Source organism: Coregonus lavaretus, assembly GCF_964263955.1.
Source record: "Coregonus lavaretus genome assembly, chromosome: 30".
Lineage (NCBI taxonomy): Eukaryota > Metazoa > Chordata > Actinopteri > Salmoniformes > Salmonidae > Coregonus > Coregonus lavaretus.
This window is the reverse complement of record NC_140017.1, coordinates 37,482,486-37,504,070: the sequence shown is the minus strand read 5'-3', so window position 1 is coordinate 37,504,070 and position 21,585 is coordinate 37,482,486. Positions and strand designations below refer to the sequence as shown.

Sequence of the window (21,585 nt, the reverse complement as noted above, 5' to 3'; positions counted from 1 at the left end):
TGTAATTTTATACATATCGCTGTTAATTTGCTCATCTGTGGCAATAATATTGGGTCAAATGACATTCATTGGACATATGATTCATTATTCATGACAACTAAATAATTCCATGTATTAAATGAATAGTTTAGTTCAAAAACGGCAAAAAAACACTTAAGCTCATTTACGAAGGTTCTATATTGCAATAGTCTACACACCGTAGAAATACAATGTATTTTACACAGCATGCTATGATTCCCAGAGTGCATTTCACATCCCATGGTGCAACGCTCTACCCAGGACTACTGGCTGGCTACAGCTAGCAAGCCCAGACAAACTGGAAGTAGTCTAAATATATTGCTGTCATAGTGCAGTTCACATTTACTTTTCAGTTGTAGTCTTTATTATACTGCTCACATGAATGTCATGCTGAACCTATGTTCATGTCACTGTCACTCAAAAATAATTCAAATTTAGTTGCTAGTAGAATAACGTTACAATGCAAATGTCATGTGTAAAATAGTTTTGTCATTTTGGAACTAAACTTCCCCTTGCACTGCTTTGTAACACCTTTTGCTTAGTTGTTTCGGTGGGCTGGCCCGGCCCCTGCTCTGTCAGGAAAGTATTCCCATAGTTCACTTCTGGAGCCATTTTTTGTGTCAACAAGCTGCGGGCGTGGAGGTTGATGTTTTCGTTAGAAGCCATGCTGTCTGCATTTTCTCTCCATGTTTGCGTCTCAAAAGTGGCTCTCGCTGTGTCATCTGCATGCACAAGCGTAAGTAGCCTGGCTAGCTCACTACTGCCCCCTAGAGGAGACAAGTAGCCTGTCTAGCTACTACTGCCCCCTAGAGGAGACAAGTAGCCTGTCTAGCTACTACTGCCCCCTAGAGGAGACAAGTAGCCTGTCTAGCTACTACTGCCCCCTAGAGGAGACAAGTAGCCTGTCTAGCTCACTACTGCCCCCTAGAGGAGACAAGTAGCCTGTCTAGCTCACTACTGCCCCCTAGAGGAGACAAGTAGCCTGTCTAGCTCACTACTGCCCCCTAGAGGAGACAAGTAGCCTGTCTAGCTCACTACTGCCCCCTAGAGGAGACAAGTAGCCTGTCTAGCTCACTACTGCCCCCTAGAGAAGACAAGTAGCCTGTCTAGCTCACTACTGCCCCCTAGAGAAGATTCAGACAAGTTAGTAGACAGACTCGATCCTCTCAATCCGTATACGACGTGAGACAAATTTGACAGAATTACCGAAAGTAACAAAACTTCTAGTACCGAACAGTTTTTCATGTTCTAGTATCGAAAAAGTATCAACGTTTCGGTATACCGTTCAACACTAAAGGCAACACATAAAAAGTTAATTAAAACACTTTATTTTACTTAATAACCTAAGCATATTGCATTTGTGTGTAGATTGCGTGGGCCTTGAACAAGGGTATAAAGGCGACCCATAAGAAGTTCTGGGACGTGGAGCGAGGCGTCACCTACATCCCCTGGAGCAAAGTGAAGATGGAGGACCTGGAGGGCTACAGAGAGGGAGGCATGCTGGACGCAGACACACTCTGTCCAGGTAAACATCTGACTGCCATCTTCTGTCTTCTTACAACAGTCTGCTTTGGGTGAATCTCAATTGCCTTCCTTGATTCCTCACTTCCTCTCTTCTCGCCTCCTCAAAGTGCATTGGAGAAGAACATTTTTGGTTCCTCCCCTCAGACCTTCTCCTCCAATGCACTCTGAGGAGGAGGAGGTGGTGAGGAAAGCGGGTGCGAGGAATCAAGGAAGACAATTGAGATTCACCCTCTGTCCTAGATGTGGTATGATCAGGGAGTAATAACCTGTCCGTTAACTAGAACTACAGTTCAAGTGGTCTGGGAAAATTCCTGTCTAAATTAGTCAGAGGTATTGGACACGGAGCTAGGATATATCTATCTGTACATTGATGGTGTATCCTGTCTAAGTGTTTATTGTCCCTGATGTGATTGGTCTGTTCTTCAGAATGGGGAGAAAATGTGAAGGAGCTGACTAAACCAGGAGGACTGAACAACGGAGGAGGAAGTGGACGGCATGGAGACCGAGGGAGCTGCCACCGCCCACGTACAGGTAACACCCACCACAGGGTCCCAATGAAACAGACCACAGGGTCCCAATGAAACAGACCACAGGGTCCCAATGGAACAGACCACAGGGTCCCAATGAAACAGACCACAGACCACAGGGTCCCAATGAAACAGACCACAGGGTCCCAATGAAACACAGCACAGACCACAGGGTCCCAATGAAACAGACCACAGACCACAGGGTCCCAATGAAACAGACCACAGACCACAGGGTCCCAATGAAACAGACCACACACCACAGGGTCCCAATGAAACAGACCACACACCACAGGGTCCCAATGAAACACAGCACACACCACAGGGTCCCAATGAAACAGACCACACACCACAGGGTCCCAATGAAACAGACCACAGACCACAGGGTCCCAATGAAACACAGCACAGACCACAGGGTCCCAATGAAACAGACCACAGGGTCCCAATGAAACAGACCACAGGGTCCCAATGAAACACACCAGTCTGTGTGTTCTGTCTCACCATAATACCTCACGATCTCTTAGGAAGCAGAGTTTATCCAGAGGTTTTGTGCCTTGGTTGTCAGTTTATATATATATATATATATATATATATATATATATATATTTTTAGATGTTATTAAAATTGCAGCTTTTATAAGTATTGGTATACATATGCATGCACTTTTCCTCAACACAAATGAAACAAAGTGTCTTTGATAAAGTGGACCAATAAAAAAACGATTTAGTAGCATCATGGGTGACTAGTATTTCAAAGGTATTCACTCACCTCAGTACATCACCTAATATAAAAACAAAGGTCCACATTGTGAGGATGTTGTATAGTTTTCCTCCTGTAGTAAGTAAACCAGTCTGAATGCAAGGATCCAGTTTCTGCCTACATGACGCCTTTACTGAGTTTCACAATTACTCACCAATAAATGGAAGGCAACTTCCTTCATCAGTACTTGTCTTTTCACTTGTCTCATCAGAAAGGTACCGTCCTAATATTCCCTGATTAGTAAGATATTAGGCAGGGTCCACATTGGTCATTGATACAGATGAAAACAGTTTTGCATTCAAATAAAACCTTCTTGATATGAGTTTTGAATATGGAGTTACCTTCCGTTTTGTTGGTACCACATGGTGGCTGTCTATCTCGTTTTCACCGTCTACCTGCATTTGCTTCAATATCAGCTGCTGTTCAACGTCCATAAGCCTTTACCTATGCCTGTTCAACGTCCCTAAGCCTTTACCTATGCCTGTTCAACGTCCCTAAGCCTTTACCTATGCCTGTTCAACGTCCCTAAGCCTTTACCTATGCCTGTTCAACGTCCCTAAGCCTTTACCTATGTCTGTTCAACGTCCCTTTACCTATGCCTGTTCAACGTCCCTAAGCCTTTACCTATGCCTGTTCAACGTCCCTAAGCCTTTACCTATGCCTGTTCAACGTCCCTAAGCCTTTACCTATGCCTGTTCAACGTCCCTAAGCCTTTACCTATGCCTGTTCAACGTCCCTAAGCCTTTACCTATGCCTGTTCAACGTCCCTAAGCCTTTACCTATGCCTGTTCAACGTCCCTAAGCCTTTACCTATGCCTGTTCAACGTCCCTAAGCCTTTACCTATGCCTGTTCAACGTCCCTAAGCCTTTACCTATGCCTGTTCAACGTCCCTAAGCCTTATATTCTAATTTGGGGAAAAACCCTTGACTGACGTTGGTTTGAACAGAATGTCATTCTGAGACACGGAGGACGGAGTGCCCTCACCTCATGTCTATGATGAATGGTTAGGCTGAGAAGTCCACATGTTGCTGCAGATGTCCACAAAGTTTTTAATGTTCTTACTATCACGACTGAGCCAGAATGATCTATGCTATCATGAAGATAATTGAAATAACTTTAACATTTGACTCAACCCAGAACTCGAGTGAAAGATGTTTGAGTTGATCCACCAGTTGCACATTTCTTAATGACTTCACATCTTCATTTATTATTCAAAAGACATTAGCAGATGGACTGCTGCACGTCATTATTTATTTTACCAGGTTGTACCAGAGACTTATGCTTCTCAATATAAGGCCGATCCGGGTTGTACTGGTATATACAATTGTGCTTGAAACTCTGTTCCTAGTTCTTACACGTGAACATACATGAACACATAATCCAGAAAATTGTGGAGCAATCAAATGCAACACAGGCTTATGAATGTCTTCAGAACAGGGCCTAAAACAAACTTTATTTGTCTACCAGCAACTTTTTTTGTCTTTTTACCAGACAAAATATTTTTACTGCATTAATTACACACACAAAAAAACACTAAACAAAATGGATGAGTATTTATATATTTGTTGGATGAGTATTTATAGTAATGTTTCTAAAACAAGGAATGTATTACTATTAAGAATGAATGTGTTATATTGCTCAATTAAACCAAAATATCACAGATGAGACAAATGTTCAGCTGCCCCTTTAAGGTTACCTTAGTAACGGGTCGCTCAAGTCTTCACATGTGCCTTAGTGGTGCGTGACTGCAGGATTTTTGGAATCGACTCCCCAACACCTGTGGTTGGAGTCCAAGGAGTTGACTCTTGCTCGACTCCCCCAACACCTGTGGTTGGAGTCCAAGGAGTTGGAATCGACTCCCCAACACCTGTGGTTGGAGTCCAAGGAGTTGACTCTTGCTCGACTCCCCAACACCTGTGGTTGGAGTCCAAGGAGTTGGAATCGACTCCCCAACACCTGTGGTTGGAGTCCAAGGAGTTGACTCTTGCTCGACTCCCAAAACACGCTGAAACGGATGCGTACACGCCAGCTCACCATTACAGAGTCCTACTAGGAAGAATACATTTGCTTTCCAGAGGACTTGCATGATGCTGCCCATTAGCTCTTCAATTTAGCCTATAAAAGGCCTATTTTGTTTTAAGGTGACGAGTAGGAACTAGAATATTTCAGTGATGTTTCTGCTGTGTGCAGACATGACAGATCCCATGGGATGATGCTGCACGCTCTAAACTGATAAGCCTATTCTTTGTTATATAGCCCAATTGGACGGGTATTACTATAGACGTTGATTATGTAATTATTATCCAAGCATGTGCGTTATTTCAGAGAATGATTCACACAGGATTAGTTTTCCCAAACTGCCCCCCTGTAATAATTTTTATTTTTTTATTTGATTTAATTGACTCATGACGGAAGCCAGGAGGTTTTTATTGTAGGCTGGACATACAGTGGGGGGAAAAAGTATTTAGTCAGCCACCAATTGTGCAAGTTCTCCCACTTAAAAAGATGAGAGAGGCCTGTAATTTTCATCATAGGTACACGTCAACTATGACAGACAAATTGAGAAAAAAGAATCCAGAAAATCACAATGTAGGATTTTTAATGAATTTATTTGCAAATTATGGTGGAAAATAAGTATTTGGTCAATAACAAAAGTTTCTCAATACTTTGTAATATACCATTTGTTGGCAATGACACAGGTCAAACGTTTTCTGTAAGTCTTCAAAAGGTTTTCACACACTGTTGCTGGTATTTTGGCCCATTCCTCCATGCAGATCTCCTCTAGAGCAGTGATGTTTTGGGGCTGTCGCTGGGCAACACGGACTTTCAACTCCCTCCAAAGATTTTCTATGGGGTTGAGATCTGGAGACTGGCTAGGCCACTCCAGGACCTTGAAATGCTTCTTACGAAGCCACTCCTTCGTTGCCCGGGCGGTGTGTTTGGGATCATTGTCATGCTGAAAGACCCAGCCACGTTTCATCTTCAATGCCCTTGCTGATGGAAGGAGGTTTTCACTCAAAATCTCACGATACATGGCCCCATTCATTCTTTCCTTTACACGGATCAGTCGTCCTGGTCCCTTTGCAGAAAAACAGCCCCAAAGCATGATGTTTCCACCCCCATGCTTCACAGTAGGTATGGTGTTCTTTGGATGCAACTCAGCATTCTTTGTCCTCCAAACACGACGAGTTGAGTTTTTACCAAAAAGTTCTATTTTGGTTTCATCTGACCATATGACATTCTCCCAATCCTCTTCTGGATCATCCAAATGCACTCTAGCAAACTTCAGACGGGCCTGGACATGTACTGGCTTAAGCAGGGGGACACGTCTGGCACTGCAGGATTTGAGTCCCTGGCGGCGTAGTGTGTTACTGATGGTAGGCTTAGTTACTTTGGTCCCAGCTCTCTGCAGGTCATTCACTAGGTCCCCCCGTTTGGTTCTGGGATTTTTGCTCACCGTTCTTGTGATCATTTTGACCCCACGGGGTGAGATCTTGCGTGGAGCCCCAGATCGAGGGAGATTATCAGTGGTCTTGTATGTCTTCCATTTCCTAATAATTGCTCCCACAGTTGATTTCTTCAAACCAAGCTGCTTACCTATTGCAGATTCAGTCTTCCCAGCCTGGTGCAGGTCTAAAATTTTGTTTCTGGTGTCCTTTGACAGCTCTTTGGTCTTGGCCATAGTGGAGTTTGGAGTGTGACTGTTTGAGGTTGTGGACAGGTGTCTTTTATACTGATACCAAGTTCAAACAGGTGCCATTAATACAGGTAACGAGTGGAGGACAGAGGAGCCTCTTAAAGAAGAAGTTACAGGTCTGTGAGAGCCAGAAATCTTGCTTGTTTGTAGGTGACCAAATACTTATTTTCCACCATAATTAGCAAATAAATTCATTAAAAATCCTACAATGTGATTTTCTGGGAAAAAAATGCTCAATTTGTCTGTCATAGTTGACGTGTACCTATGATGAAAATTACAGGCCTCTCTCATATTTTTAAGTGGGAGAACTTGCACAATTGGTGGCTGACTAAATACTTTTTTCCCCCACTGTATTTCAACGTCATGTCCAGATGATGATAAGAGGCTACTCTGCTTGGCTGCCAGATATCCCCATAATATTTAAATTGATGAAGTGTGATCATAATAATTATTTTAGCAATCCATGGTGGTCCTAGTATATACAATTGTGGTCCTCTGTAGCTCAATTGGTAGAGCACGGCGCTTGTAACGCCAGGGTAGTGGGTTCGATCCCCGGGACCACCCCATATGTAAAAATGTATGCGCACATGACTGTAAGTCGCTTTGGATAAAAGCGTCTGCTAAATGGCATTATTATTATTATTATGGTAGACGTTCTTCCTAATAACAATGCCCCCCCTCCCCCATCCTGCTGATTTTGAGCTGCTGAACCGTATTTGCACTTGAGATTTCCCAAAACTTTAGCGAGGATGCCTGGCTTTGCGATCTATTGCCTAGCACAGGGCTCTCTAACCCTGTTCGTTGGAGGGCTACCGTCCTATAGGTGTTCACCCTAATCTAGCGCATCTCATTCTAATAATTAGCTGGTTGATCAGCTGAATCAGGTTAGTTTCAACTGGGGTTGGAGCGAAAACCTACAGGAGGGTAGCTCTCCAGGAACAGGGTTTGGGAGTCCTGACCTAGGACCTCAGCAGCCAGCCAGGGTTTCATTAAATAAGCTATTAGCGCAATACTTTTTGTTGCACATTTAGGCCAAATTAAACTGATGCGTTTGGTGATGTTCAACATCAATTCACTGGCACTATGAAAAATAGCTTAGCCATACTCATTGATGGCCTAATATATATTTTGGGTGAATTTACGAGGCATTGCTTGACAAGATATTGTGAGATACCGATGACCAAGATATAGCCGATCCGCACTGTTCTGACTGTCTGTCTGTCTGCCCAGATCCTCTCTCTCCTGTTCTGACTGTCTGTCTGCCCAGATCCTCTCTCTCCTGTTCTGACTGTCTGTCTGCCCAGATCCTCTCTCTCCTGCTCTGACTGTCTGTCTGCCCAGATCCTCTCTCTCCTGCTCTGACTGTCTGTCTGCCCAAATCCTCTCTCTCCTGTTCTGACTGTCTGTCTGCCCAGATCCTCTCTCTCCTGTTCTGACTGTCTGTCTGCCCAGATCCTCTCTCTCCTGTTCTGACTGTCTGTCTGTCTGCCCAGATCCTCTCTCTCCTGTTCTGACTGACTGTCTGTCTGTCTGCCCAGATCCTCTCTCTCCTGTTCTGTCTGTCTGCCCAGATCCTCTCTCTCCTGTTCTGACTGTCTGTCTGCCCAAATCCTCTCTCTCCTGTTCTGACTGTCTGTCTGTCTGCCCAAATCCTCTCTCTCCTGTTCTGACTGTCTGTCTGCCCAGATCCTCTCTCTCCTGTTCTGACTGTCTGTCTGCCCAGATCCTCTCTCTCCTGTTCTGACTGTCTGTCTGTCTGCCCAGATCCTCTCTCTCCTGTTCTGACTGTCTATCTGCCCAGATCCTCTCTCTCCTGTTCTGTCTGTCTGCCCAGATCCTCTCTCTCCTGTTCTGACTGTCTGTCTGTCTGCCCAGATCCTCTCTCTCCTGTTCTGTCTGTCTGCCCAGATCCTCTCTCTCCTGTTCTGTCTGTCTGCCCAGATCCTCTCTCTCCTGTTCTGACTGTCTGTCTGTCTGCCCAGATCCTCTCTCTCCTGTTCTGTCTGTCTGCCCAGATCCTCTCTCTCCTGTTCTGTCTGTCTGCCCAGATCCTCTCTCTCCTGCTCTGACTGTCTGTCTGCCCAGATCCTCTCTCTCCTGTTCTGACTGTCTGTCTGCCCAGATCCTCTCTCTCCTGCTCTGACTGTCTGTCTGCCCAGATCCTCTCTCTCCTGCTCTGACTGTCTGTCTGCCCAAATCCTCTCTCTCCTGTTCTGACTGTCTGTCTGCCCAGATCCTCTCTCTCCTGTTCTGACTGTCTGTCTGCCCAGATCCTCTCTCTCCTGTTCTGACTGACTGTCTGTCTGTCTGCCCAGATCCTCTCTCTCCTGTTCTGACTGACTGTCTGTCTGTCTGCCCAGATCCTCTCTCTCCTGTTCTGACTGACTGTCTGTCTGTCTGCCCAGATCCTCTCTCTCCTGTTCTGTCTGTCTGCCCAGATCCTCTCTCTCCTGTTCTGACTGTCTGTCTGCCCAGATCCTCTCTCTCTCCTGCTCTGACTGTCTGTCTGCCCAAATCCTCTCTCTCCTGTTCTGACTGTCTGTCTGTCTGCCCAAATCCTCTCTCTCCTGTTCTGACTGTCTGTCTGCCCAGATCCTCTCTCTCCTGTTCTGACTGTCTGTCTGCCCAGATCCTCTCTCTCCTGTTCTGACTGTCTGTCTGTCTGCCCAGATCCTCTCTCTCCTGTTCTGACTGACTGTCTGTCTGTCTGCCCAGATCCTCTCTCTCCTGTTCTGTCTGTCTGCCCAGATCCTCTCTCTCCTGTTCTGACTGTCTGTCTGTCTGCCCAGATCCTCTCTCTCCTGTTCTGTCTGTCTGCCCAGATCCTCTCTCTCCTGTTCTGTCTGTCTGCCCAGAGCCTCTCTCTCCTGCTCTGACTGTCTGTCTGCCCAGATCCTCTCTCTCCTGTTCTGACTGTCTGTCTGCCCAGATCCTCTCTCTCCTGTTCTGACTGTCTGTCTGCCCAAATCCTCTCTCTCCTGTTCTGACTGTCTGTCTGCCCAGATCCTCTCTCTCTCCTGCTCTGACTGTCTGTCTGTCTGCCCAAATCCTCTCTCTCCTGTTCTGTCTGTCTGTCTGCCCAGATCCTCTCTCTCCTGTTCTGACTGTCTGTCTGCCCAGATCCTCTCTCTCCTGTTCTGACTGTCTGTCTGCCCAGATCCTCTCTCTCTCCTGTTCTGACTGTCTGTCTGCCCAGATCCTCTCTCTCCTGTTCTGACTGTCTGTCTGTCTGCCCAGATCCTCTCTCTCCTGTTCTGACTGTCTGTCTGCCCAGATCCTCTCTCTCCTGTTCTGTCTGTCTGTCTGCCCAGATCCTCTCTCTCCTGTTCTGTCTGTCTGCCCAGATCCTCTCTCTCCTGTTCTGTCTGTCTGCCCAGATCCTCTCTCTCCTGTTCTGACTGTCTGTCTGTCTGCCCAGATCCTCTCTCTCCTGTTCTGACTGTCTGTCTGTCTGCCCAGATCCTCTCTCTCCTGTTCTGACTGTCTGTCTGTCTGCCCAGATCCTCTCTCTCCTGTTCTGACTGTCTGTCTGTCTGCCCAGATCCTCTCTCTCCTGTTCTGACTGTCTGTCTGCCCAGATCCTCTCTCTCCTGTTCTGTCTGTCTGTCTGCCCAGATCCTCTCTCTCCTGTTCTGTCTGTCTGCCCAGATCCTCTCTCTCCTGTTCTGTCTGTCTGCCCAGATCCTCTCTCTCCTGTTCTGACTGTCTGTCTGTCTGCCCAGATCCTCTCTCTCCTGTTCTGACTGTCTGTCTGTCTGCCCAGATCCTCTCTCTCCTGTTCTGACTGTCTGTCTGCCCAGATCCTCTCTCTCCTGTTCTGACTGTCTGCCCAGATCCTCTCTCTCCTGTTCTGACTGTCTGTCTGTCTGCCCAGATCCTCTCTCTCCTGTTCTGACTGTCTGTCTGTCCAGATCCTCTCTCTCCTGTTCTGTCTGTCTGCCCAGATCCTCTCTCTCCTGTTCTGACTGTCTGCCCAGATCCTCTCTCTCCTGTTCTGACTGTCTGTCTGCCCAGATCCTCTCTCTCTCCTGCTCTTTCTCTTAGCTATGAAAAACGCTAGTGTGTGTTTTCAGTTTTCGGTCTGTTGTGTGTAGAATAGCTCAGCTTACTCATTGATAGCCCATACTTTTTAGTGAATTTGCGCGAGACATCGCAAGCCAAGAAATTGCGAAATACAGCATTGCGATTAGCCTACAGCCTACCTACATCTTTTGATTACCGATGCACGGTTCCTGGCGGAATCGACGCTTGACACCCAGGAATGTGAGTCGACACTGGCAGTCGACGGGCAAGGAGTCGGACTCTATAATCTTTTGGAGTCGGCTCTCCGCCGCTTGTGTGCCTGTGAGAATCTCACTGATGGAGGGCGACAACTTGTCTTCGCTAGCAGTGGAAGCAAACTCGAAACATTTTAAACAGTTGTGAACAAAACAATGTAAATATCCAAGGAACATTAGAATAGTCTCACGTTTAGCAGTTAGGCCAACTTGTATTCCTCTACGCATTACTTCCTAAAAACAAATATTTCAGCACTTCACTCACAGTGCACTCAGACCCCCAGCAGGCAGTGTTGCTGCACGAGGTGGGATAGCTATAACGTTAGGATTCACATTTCTTTGTGCTTTACCAGATATGAAACAAAATGGCAGAAATACTTTGAATACAGCTACTGCTGCATTTATTTTTTGCGTGAATCACTACTTGCACGTGCCCACACTTGACTTTGGACTATTTGTATGAAATGCTTGCACTGTAGAGCCCTGTGTGTGACCATCCGCCAACGTGGCTGGTGAATTAGACATTCTTAAGGCGTCAGCATTCTTCCCAGCTGAAACAGTTGTGCATATATTATGACATTTTGTGACGTGTTTTTTGTTCGTTTTGGACTTCGGTAAGGTTTTTCAGCTGTTCGGGCGCACACATTTTTCTCGAAGCAAGCCAAAGTCTGTAACCGAAGTCTACACCCTTTAGTCGGTGATTGGTCAACAGTAGGGATTCTAAAATAAACTCTTTCTCATTCAGTGAGAGACGACTAGTTTTCATGCACATTTTTTTCATTGATAATTACTGCACCAAAACCTCTTTTGTTAGATGTAAAATTGCGCGACGGAGATCTCCTCTGCAAAAAAACGTAGAAATTAATGACAGATTTCTTAAATGATCTTTGATTAATTCGGACTATTTTGAGGAAGTGTATACTAGACACCAGCCGAACTGAAGCATGCTGATGCCTTTACCCGCCAATGCCAAATCCTACCTGCGGGTGCTAATTTTAGTCCCTGCTTCAGAATCAGGGTTGGGACTTTATAGAAGGGATGAACACATGCTCATTAGAAGGAAGAGAAGATCATCAAATCCTCTAAATGTCCTCTTTGCTGTATCTCATTTTCCAGGAAAAGGTAGGAATTTACTGCAATATTTTATTAACAGCATATAGATATATATATATAGGTAAAAATAAGTTGTCAAACTTGCCTAAACATCCTTTATTAAAATCTATAACAAAAAAAAACATTTATTTGCTAGATGTGTATGCCGCATAATGTTGCTCAACCAAGGTTTGCTGTTCACTACCTCATTATACGTTTCAAATACTTAATATCTCCTCGTTCAGTATCAGGGCCATACCGTCTAACCCTGAAAACCACTCCACCCTGAAACTGTCTACCACGTTCCACAACTGGTCTTATCTGGCAGCTTGTTTTAGTCAACCAAACAACTTGAGGTTATCACCCAGGTAGGTGAAATGAGGTGAACCTGGAAGATACTTTTTAACTCTCAACATCTTTCACAAAGACACCTGCAGTGGCTGCCTTTTTTTTTTTTTTTGTAGTCCCAAAATCTGTGACTCCAACTGACACATTGTCAGGATCGTCAGTCTCATGAGGCCTCACTAAGGTGAGTGTTTCTGGACGTGGACATCGGAGGTCCGTCCCTCGCTGGGACTGTACTGAGGAACCTCTCCAATGGCTGACAGGTAAAGGTGATGCTCCCGTTTGGAATTTACCGGATTGCTGTCGTGATATTTGGGGTCAAGTCCCAGGAACAACTGAACGAGCCACAGTTGCTCTGATGAATCTAATCACAATTGAAGTTGCAACAAAGGAACTGAAATTGGCGTCAGAGCAGAACCGTTAGTGTGCATTATGTTGATCCTGCGATATCAGATGATATCTTTACTACTTTACAACATTCCAGAGCTTATCTCTGTAGTTCTTTCATGAGGCGCTCTCTGTGGGCCATAGTCATGAGGTGAGCTCAAACAATGTTTTTCCAATGTCTATATTGATTAGGTTACTCAATGTCCAGGACTCACAGCTGATCACAATGTATGAAATGACCGTTGATCACTGTCTGACACCTAGCCGTGTGTTTTTCAGGCCATATCAAACGATATTGATTAGGGTATGTACTTTCCATAGTTGCAGTGAAAGATTCCTAAACATATTTATTCATTAAAACATATTCAACAGTAAGGAAACAGACAATAATGTTCTCAAATGTGGGGGGATACGAAAAGACTGTTGGCCACTGTGGGGGGATACGAAAAGACTGTTGGCCACTGTGGGGGGGGGGGTTAAGAAAAGGCTCTTGGCCACTGTGGGGGGGGTTAAGAAAAGACTGTTGGCCACGGGGGGGGGGGGGGGGGGTAAGAAAAGACTGTTGGCCACTGTGGGGGGGGGGTTAAGAAAAGGCTCTTGGCCACTGTGGGGGGGGTTAAGAAAAGACTGTTGGCCACGGGGGGGGGGGGGGGGGGGTTGGGGGTAAGAAAAGACTGTTGGCCACTGTGGGGGGGGGGGGGGGTTTAAGAAAAGACTGTTGGCCACTGTGGGGGGGGGGGGAAGCGAGGGCGCTGGCATTAGTGTTGTGGGTCTAGCAGGAACGAAGGAGGCGGACCGCCTGTGGGCCCCACGGCGGAGCTCCACCACAGGATCTTCTGCCGGGGAATCTGAGACCTGGGTAAGAATAGAACCCTCCCTCTTCTACCCGATACTGCCCTGCAGTGGGCCATGACGGCTGTGTGGTTTATGTAGGAATGAGTTCATTCAGTTTCATCTGATCACAGGTGTACGGGTATGCAAATACATATACATACTATAGTGAGCACCTAAACATTTTACTGCTTATAGCTTGTACATCTTTCACTGACGAGGTGAGATCCTATTGGATTTTTTTTTGGACGGAGTCTTACTAGATTCTTTTTGCATTCTACATTGTTCACTCATAAACAGCAGTAGAGAGAATGTGATTGTTCTTCTAGTCTGAGCCTGCTACACTTGTTCATGGTTACAAGCGTTTTATAATTCAGCCTTTTCTGTCTGTATTAGTTGCATTGCACTTTTTTTGGATGATAATATGGCCGACCGGTGGCTTCAAAGCTCTCGATGGCCGATACGTAGCATCAGCAATCCAGGGTTTATATACACCATTTGGTTGCAACATGGTGTACACTGGACGACTGACAGGGGGCGCTGTTTTGAAGCCACTGTGCCACTAGCCACCCCCCCACCCCTTCACCATTTATAAAATGTTTTATAGAAATGCATTTATTCATGTCTACATTTTGTTTTTGCCACGTTTATTCTATTACAGACACCGTAATGCATACTTTTAAATTATGTGAGCTAAATAAAAATGATAGAAAATATCTAAAAATATTTTATTTTAAAGTATCATTTTTTAGAAAGTACTAATGTTACTTTTGTTGCTATATACTTTTGTCCTTGAAACATTTTAATTGAAATAGTGTATAATTCCATTCATTCCTATGGAGGACTGCTCCTACTGGGGAATGCCAATATGGCTGACCGGTGGCTTCAAAGCTTCTCACCGGCCAATACATTTGGAATAAGTGGGACACTTTTTGCATTTCCGTCTTCTGTAACCTCTTTCGACCTCTACCCAACATATTAGGTCAACATAATACATTTCTAAAATCCTCAAGACGTTCCCTAATCACAAAAAAAATATGTTTTATCATATTCACAGGCGGCATTACACATCCATTTGTGTACACTGGGTCAAAACCATATTTAGTAGACTGGGACAGCATTATTACAGTCCTATTTGTACCCAAATGACAATTTTCAATTTTGTGTGATTAGGAAACATCTGAGGATAATATGTGATGTCTGAAGAGGTCACAGGAGATGGAAATGCCAACTGTCAACACTTTATTCTGAATTCACTCTAATAACTACTAATAGCAGTATTACAATGAAACATTGGCAGGACAAGAAACCAGAGCCCTGCCTAACCTAAGTACAGGAGTCCCTAATGTAAACTGGATCTCTTTCCTCTATTGGAAAAGCCTATGAGTGTCCCACTTTAGCTAGCTATGGTTGGTAAAGCGGGAACAAAAAAAGACGATTACAAAATTGAAACATAATATTGGCAACTTAAAAAAAAAAAAAAAAAAAAAAGTATTTTCATGCACATTTACATCACAAGTTGGCACAGTGCATTATTTGACCGTTTTAGAACCTTAACATCAAAACAGAAAGAAAAGCCGTGTCACCTGATCGTAATGTGATTTGCCGGTTGAGCTTCCTGTTTGAAGCTTCCTCTGGCCCCTCTATGATGTCACACCAATGAAGTGGTTTAGTTTTGATTATGTGGTTTCTCTGCAAGGGCTGAGTAACAATAGTTTTGATTTTTGGCTGTTTTCAGACCAAGAAATAAACGCGTCAGGATTAAGCTGTCCCAGTTTTATATGATGTCCCACTCTTTCCCGAATTCGTCCTAGCATCAGCAATCCAAGATTTATATACATCATTGGTAGCAAATGGGATGTAAATTACACATGCCATGTGACGACAGAGAAAAGTAGGCCATTTAGTCTACCCAATGTTTTCTGTGAATACTTCTTTACTGATACATTTTATGTCTACTTCTACTCCTACTGAAGTAAGTTATTTGACTAGTGGTACCTTCTCTTGAGTACAGAGTTGGGGTACTCTACCCAGCCCTGTTAATCAGTTGTCTTTAATAAAGAAGGGAAATTAAAGTGGCAATCTGTGATACCCATTGATTCTTGAAGAATATAACTTAGAAATGCCTCATGAGCTTAGTTAAACTGTCTACCAATCAGAACCCAAAATATACAGTGAGCTTGTTTTTACTCCCGTTGTTTGTAAACAATGTAATTGTAAACCAACACTATTCCTTCAAAACATGACTAAAACAATCATTTTGATCTCACGGATGGTCAGTCCTTTCATCCATAGCCCCTTCATATGAATTTGAGAGTGGTTACATTTCTCCAGCCCCATCCCTAAGCTGTTTACACAAAAAGGTGGCTGGGTGGCGGCTTTGGTACTGTTTGAAACACATATTGCCCCTTTTGTAAGCTGTATTTGTTAGGCTTTGAACTGCTGAATACTGTCAATGAACTGACGGCTCGTGCAGTCCCTCTAAGCTTTCATATCTGACATCCCAGGTTGTTTTATAAAAATTAATTGCCCCAATTAAATTAAAGGAAATAAGTTATGTGGATGCAATGAAACGGAAGGTAGGTTATTGGTAGTGTAAAACAAGCCACTAATATTTTAAGCTACAATTTCCCTTCAACTAATGGTCAATACATGTTAATGGTTACATTAGATGTGTAGACAATTTTATAGAAAACTGAAGAGAACTCGGAACAAGTACCGTGAGTAATGAGATGATTATGCCTTTTTTGATTGAATGTATGAATCGCATTTGTTAATGAATCATTCTTAATTAATAGAAATATGCACATTTGAGTGAGTTTATGATCAAATGGTTTCCTTTTCTCCAAGAGGAGCTGATTTGAGGGATGTTACCTTTTCAGATATTGTTTGCGTAGAAAAAAGTTTTATCACAACTTCTGAATATGACCCCTGTGTTTTTCAACCTGGTCCTGTGGACTGCATATTTCTGTTCCAGTTCAGCTTTACATTTTAGTCATTTAGCATACTGGCCCCCCGTGGGAATGACCCATGACCCCACTTGATTCAACTAAACCCAGCACTAGCGCACCTGATTCATTAAGCCCTTGATTAGTTGATGCAGGTGTGTTAGGGCTGGTCTGGGACAAACATGTCCACACCTGAGCGTCCCCAAACCAGGATTGTAAAACTGCTATACTGCCTTACCAAGCAAAAGAGTAGTGACTGCTCAGAGAGTGAAACTAAGAAAAATAACTTTTTATTTTTTATTTTATTGTCCGGCCAAATGAATTGTAGGCAGGTCATTGGATATGTGGTAATCTGTTGTCTTACAATGAGTTTGTTTTTTTTATTCATTTTTGACCCTGACCGCTGACATGACCTTTGACCCTAGACGGCAGTTACTACCTTCTCGCCCACTGGAATACGTTTCCTTTAAAAAATTTAAAAAAAACACAAACGTGTTAATATATTATTTATTTGTATGTGGCTGTCAGTGTCATAGTTTGATACTTGTATAAGCGATGAACAATAAATAAGACCAAGGTTTACCGCTGCAGCCCAAAGCCAAGGTGAAACCAAGGTGAAAAGCAGTAACTAACACGAGTGATGTCACTTCCTGCCTTTTTCCTTGTTTTCACTTGAACTTTTTTGCACTTACTGCAAACATGACCCCCCCCCCAACCATATTCTCCATAATACAACACAATGGAGGCAGGATATTTGTCCACATGATAAAGCATGTATTTAATGTATAAAAAAAAAAAATGTAAACTCATTTTTGACCAAATGTGCAGTTACTGCTCTTTTGCTAAGTAGGGCAGTATAGACCAGTCACTTTTGGCACAGACACTTTTATTTTTATTATTTTGAACTCCTGTAGCTTACGATGAAACATAATTACCGACGCCAACGGTAGCCGTACACATACCTGCTTTTGAACTGTAGTCTACAACTTGAACAATAATGTAAAATGTGTTTATACAATGTTAACCATACATGGCATACTGCAGGTAAAAACCACATTTACGTATTATAGATGGTCCTGTGTGGCTCCAACAGTTGGTAGAGCATGTTGATTGCATCATCAGGGTTGTGGGTTCGAATCCCACTGGAACCACCCATATGAAAATGTATGCGTGCCTACTGTAAGGAGCTTTGGATAAAAGCATCTTCTAATTGGCAATTTGGCATATCATATTATAAAAACACCATATCCGCTATGATACTATTTATTATAATACACACTCGAATTGATGATGTTTTGGAGAGAAAAAAATCCATGAGCTATGCCTAGTCCACCTCCTGAGTACATCTGTCAGAACTTATGGTCCAAACTGCTTCCATCCTTCCAGCAGGGCTCAACACCTGCTCATTTTCTACCTGGGGGGAAACCAGTGCCCTTTTCACACTGTCGTACCTGCTGGAACCAAACTGCTGGCTCCGGTACTCAGGCCAGCTGAGTACAACTTGGTTTGGCTCGGTTCAGTAGCGTGAGAAGACCTGAGGTGTGGACAATCAGTAACATGAATTGATCAAGTAGGTGACAGGGAGAATTTCAAACCAGCAGGGCAGGATATAACTCAAGGGGATGAGTTCATGCACTATACTGATCACAGAATGACATGAGCTAAGGGTCTCATCATCGTTCTGGAACTCCAGCACACCCTAGTGAGCAAAACCTCTGATGGAAGAATTACAACTGAAACAGTGGGGGGCCTATTCTCTCTGGTCAATCACTGCCAATGGTCACCCAGGTGCCCTCCAGACTGCCACAAATACCTTGTATCTGCATGTTAGAGCAGTCTTAGTCGTCTTCCATCAGTGTCTATATACTGAATATTTCTCAAAGCTCACCATTGCTTATTGCACTGCACTGACACACACTTGGGTAACTTGAGCTCATTTGACTCTTTTTGAATCACGCCCATAAATACTAGATATGCTCACTACCCCACCTAGAATATGAGTGTTATTGTCAGTAGCGACAGCGTAGCAATAAAAAAAAGTAAGTTTTTCACTGATTCTTTGAGCTCACAACTGATGTAAATCGGAATTATACTGGAGTTTTGTGTCAGGTGATGAGTATGAAAATGTATGCACTCACTAACTGTAAGTGGCTCTGGATAAGAGCGTCTGCTAAATGACTTAAAATGTAAAATGCAATGAGTATAAAGTTCATACTCGCCTGTAATGAGTGATGTATGGTCAGTATAAAACCGAGACCTAAAGCACTGAGCATTTGAGTTGTTCTGACATCAGTAACAACGCTGGGTTGTGATCTGTGATGACGGTCATAGCGTGAACAATACAACTCTATTTGTCAATTTGTTGCAACAGAAAGCTCTGCTCTTATCTCACGACCCACCGCCCAGACAACACACACGTCTATCGGGAGCCCAGGGTCCGCCGCAGTACCACGTCCCTGGAGCAATTGTTGGGCTTAAGTGTCTTGCCCAAGGGCACAGCGGTAGGAGACTGTGTCTAGGATATGACACCAACAGCCCTCCAGATGCCAGTTTATCAATGTAAATAGTCCGGGTGGCCATTTTTGATTAATTGTTTAATTGTTCAGCAGTCTTATAGCTTGGGGGTAGAAGCTGTTAAGGAGCCTTTTGGACCTAGACTTGGCGCTCCGGTACCGTTTGCCGTGCGGTAGCAGAGAGAACAGTCTATGACTTGGGTGACTGGAGTCTTTGACTATTTTTTTGGGCCTTCCTGTGACACCGCCTGGTATAGAGGTCCTGGATGGCAGGAAGCTTGGCCCCCAGTGATGTACTGGGCCGTACACACTACCCTCTGTAGCGTCTTACGGTTGGATGCCGAGCAGTTGACGTTGATCAACGAGATTTCAACCTTTTATTCACCCACTCAAAGACAGCCAGATGTTTATTGAAATCCCAATGTGTCATTACTATGTTTTTAATTTCCCGTTGGCAGTTTACAGGTGCATAAAAAAAAGGGTTTTATAGTAAAGACGTAATATACAGTGCATTCAGCTTTTGCTTTCAAAGCTGCTCAATCATAGAACATGTACAGTTCATTCAGATAGTATTCAGACCCCTTGACTTTTTCCAAATTTTGTTACGTAACAGCCTTTTTCTAAAATGGATTAAATAGTTTTTTTCCCCCCTCAATCTACACACAATACCCCATAATGACAAAGCAAAAACAAGTTTAGACATTTTTGAAAAATGTATTACAAATAAAAAAACGGAAATTATATTTACATAAGTATTCAGACCCTTTACTCAGTACTTTATTGAAGCACCTTTGGCAGCGATTACAGCCTTGAGTCTTCTTGGGTATGATGCTACAAGCTTGGCACACCTATATTTGGGGAGTTTCTCCCATTCTTCTCTGCCAATCCTCTCAAGCTCTGTCAGGTTGGATGGGGAACCATCGCTGCACAGCTATTTTCATGTCTCTCCAGAGATGTTCAATCGGGTTCAAGTCCAAAGCCACTCCTGCGTCTGACATGCACTGTCAACTGTGGGTCCTTGTATAGACAGGTGTGTGCCTTTCCAAATCATGTCCAATCAATTGAATTTACCACAGGTGGACGCCAATAAAGTTATAGACACATCTCAAGGACGATCAATGGAAACAGGATGCACCTGAGCTCAATTTTGAGTCTCACCAGAGAAAGCATCCGAGCGGGCGAAACAGCGCCCCTCTGTCTTGCTATATGTAGCCCATGTATTTGATGCTGTCTGGCCAAAAATAGTATGACATGCCATGGGCCTCAACGTCAGTATTATCACCTCTCTTTTTACTAAAGAAATGTAATTATTCTGTTAAAATTAAAATATTTTCTCTGAAAGCGCCTCATTGCTGCAGGTTAATTTGAATTAAAGTCACGTTTGCAATCATATTGTGTGAAACAATGCACGGGAACTCTGTCAGGGTGGAATAGTCCATTATTATGAACCAGTACATGGGTGATTAATAACACTTGTTTCTACTATTATGAGAAAAACGTGGATTATATTGATATTAAATATATGTATGGAAATTATTGATCTATTATCAATTATTATTTGGCTGTATATGGATTCATTTACTTTTTTGGAGGCCTTTTTTGTCAACAATGTTAATTAAAACTGGCCTTCTTGAGACTAGTTGAGTATCTGGAGCATCAGCAATTGTGGGTTCGATTACAGGCTCAAAATGGCCAGAAACAAATACGTTTCTTCTGAAACTTGTCAGTCTATTCTTGTTCTGAGAAATGAAGGCTATTCCATGCGAGAAATTGCCAAGAAACTGAAGATCTCGTACAACGCTGTGTACTACTCCCTTCACAGAACATTGCAAACGGACTCTAACCAGAATAGAAAGAGGAGTGGGAGGCCCCGGTGCACAACTGCGCAAGATTACAAATACATTAGTGTCTAGTTTGAGAAACAGGCACCTCACAGGTCCTCAACTGGCAGCTTCATTAAATAGTACCCGCAAAACTCCAGTCTCAACGTCAACAGTGAAGAGGCGACTCCGGGATGCTGACCTTCTAGGCAGAGTTGCAAAGAAAAAGCCATATCTCAGACTGCCCATCTTAATCTTTTCTTTTTATTGCTTAGTCTGATATGGCTTTTTATTTGCAAATTTCAAATAGGCCTAAATAGTACTGTATCATTGATGATATCATGAGGTATGGTTACATTTCATTTTCTCTGTTAAACATACTCTTTGGAATGACTTCGATTGGAACAGTGAATCCATTTAGTTAATAGATCCCTCAATAATCATTCTCGCCATAGCACATTTGTAGTAGTCAGTGACAAATATCAAAGCTCAGCAGCGCTGGGCTTGGTTAAAACCTTGGATGGGAGACCAAATGGTAGCTGTAGTTATATCTCCCGAGTGGCGCAGTGGTCTAAGGGGCTGCATCTCAGTGCTAGCTGTGCCACTAGAGATCCTGGTTCGAATCCAGGCTCTGTCGTAGCCGGCCGCGACCGGGAGACCCATGGGGCGGCGCACAATTGGCCCTGCGTCGTCCAGGGTAGGGGAGGGAATGGCCGGCAGGGATGTAGCTCAGTTGGTAGAGCATGGCGTTTGCAGCGCCAAGGTTGTGGGTTCAATTCCCATGGGGGGCCAGTATGAAAAATTTAAAAAGAATGTATGCACTCACTAACTGTAAGTCGCTCTGGATAA

The 21,585-nt window shown here is 43.8% G+C and overlaps 1 pseudogene across 1 annotated transcript in view; it reads left to right on the top strand.

Moving 5' to 3' along the window:
• Positions 1-21,585, top strand: part of LOC311105392 (SR-related and CTD-associated factor 4-like) — a 49,993-nt pseudogene that overhangs the window by 25,955 nt on the left and 2,453 nt on the right. The window contains exons 11-12 of the transcript in view: positions 1,387-1,543; positions 1,969-2,073. The product of the transcript in view is annotated as an SR-related and CTD-associated factor 4-like (transcript). The remainder of the gene's footprint in view (positions 1-1,386; positions 1,544-1,968; positions 2,074-21,585) is intronic.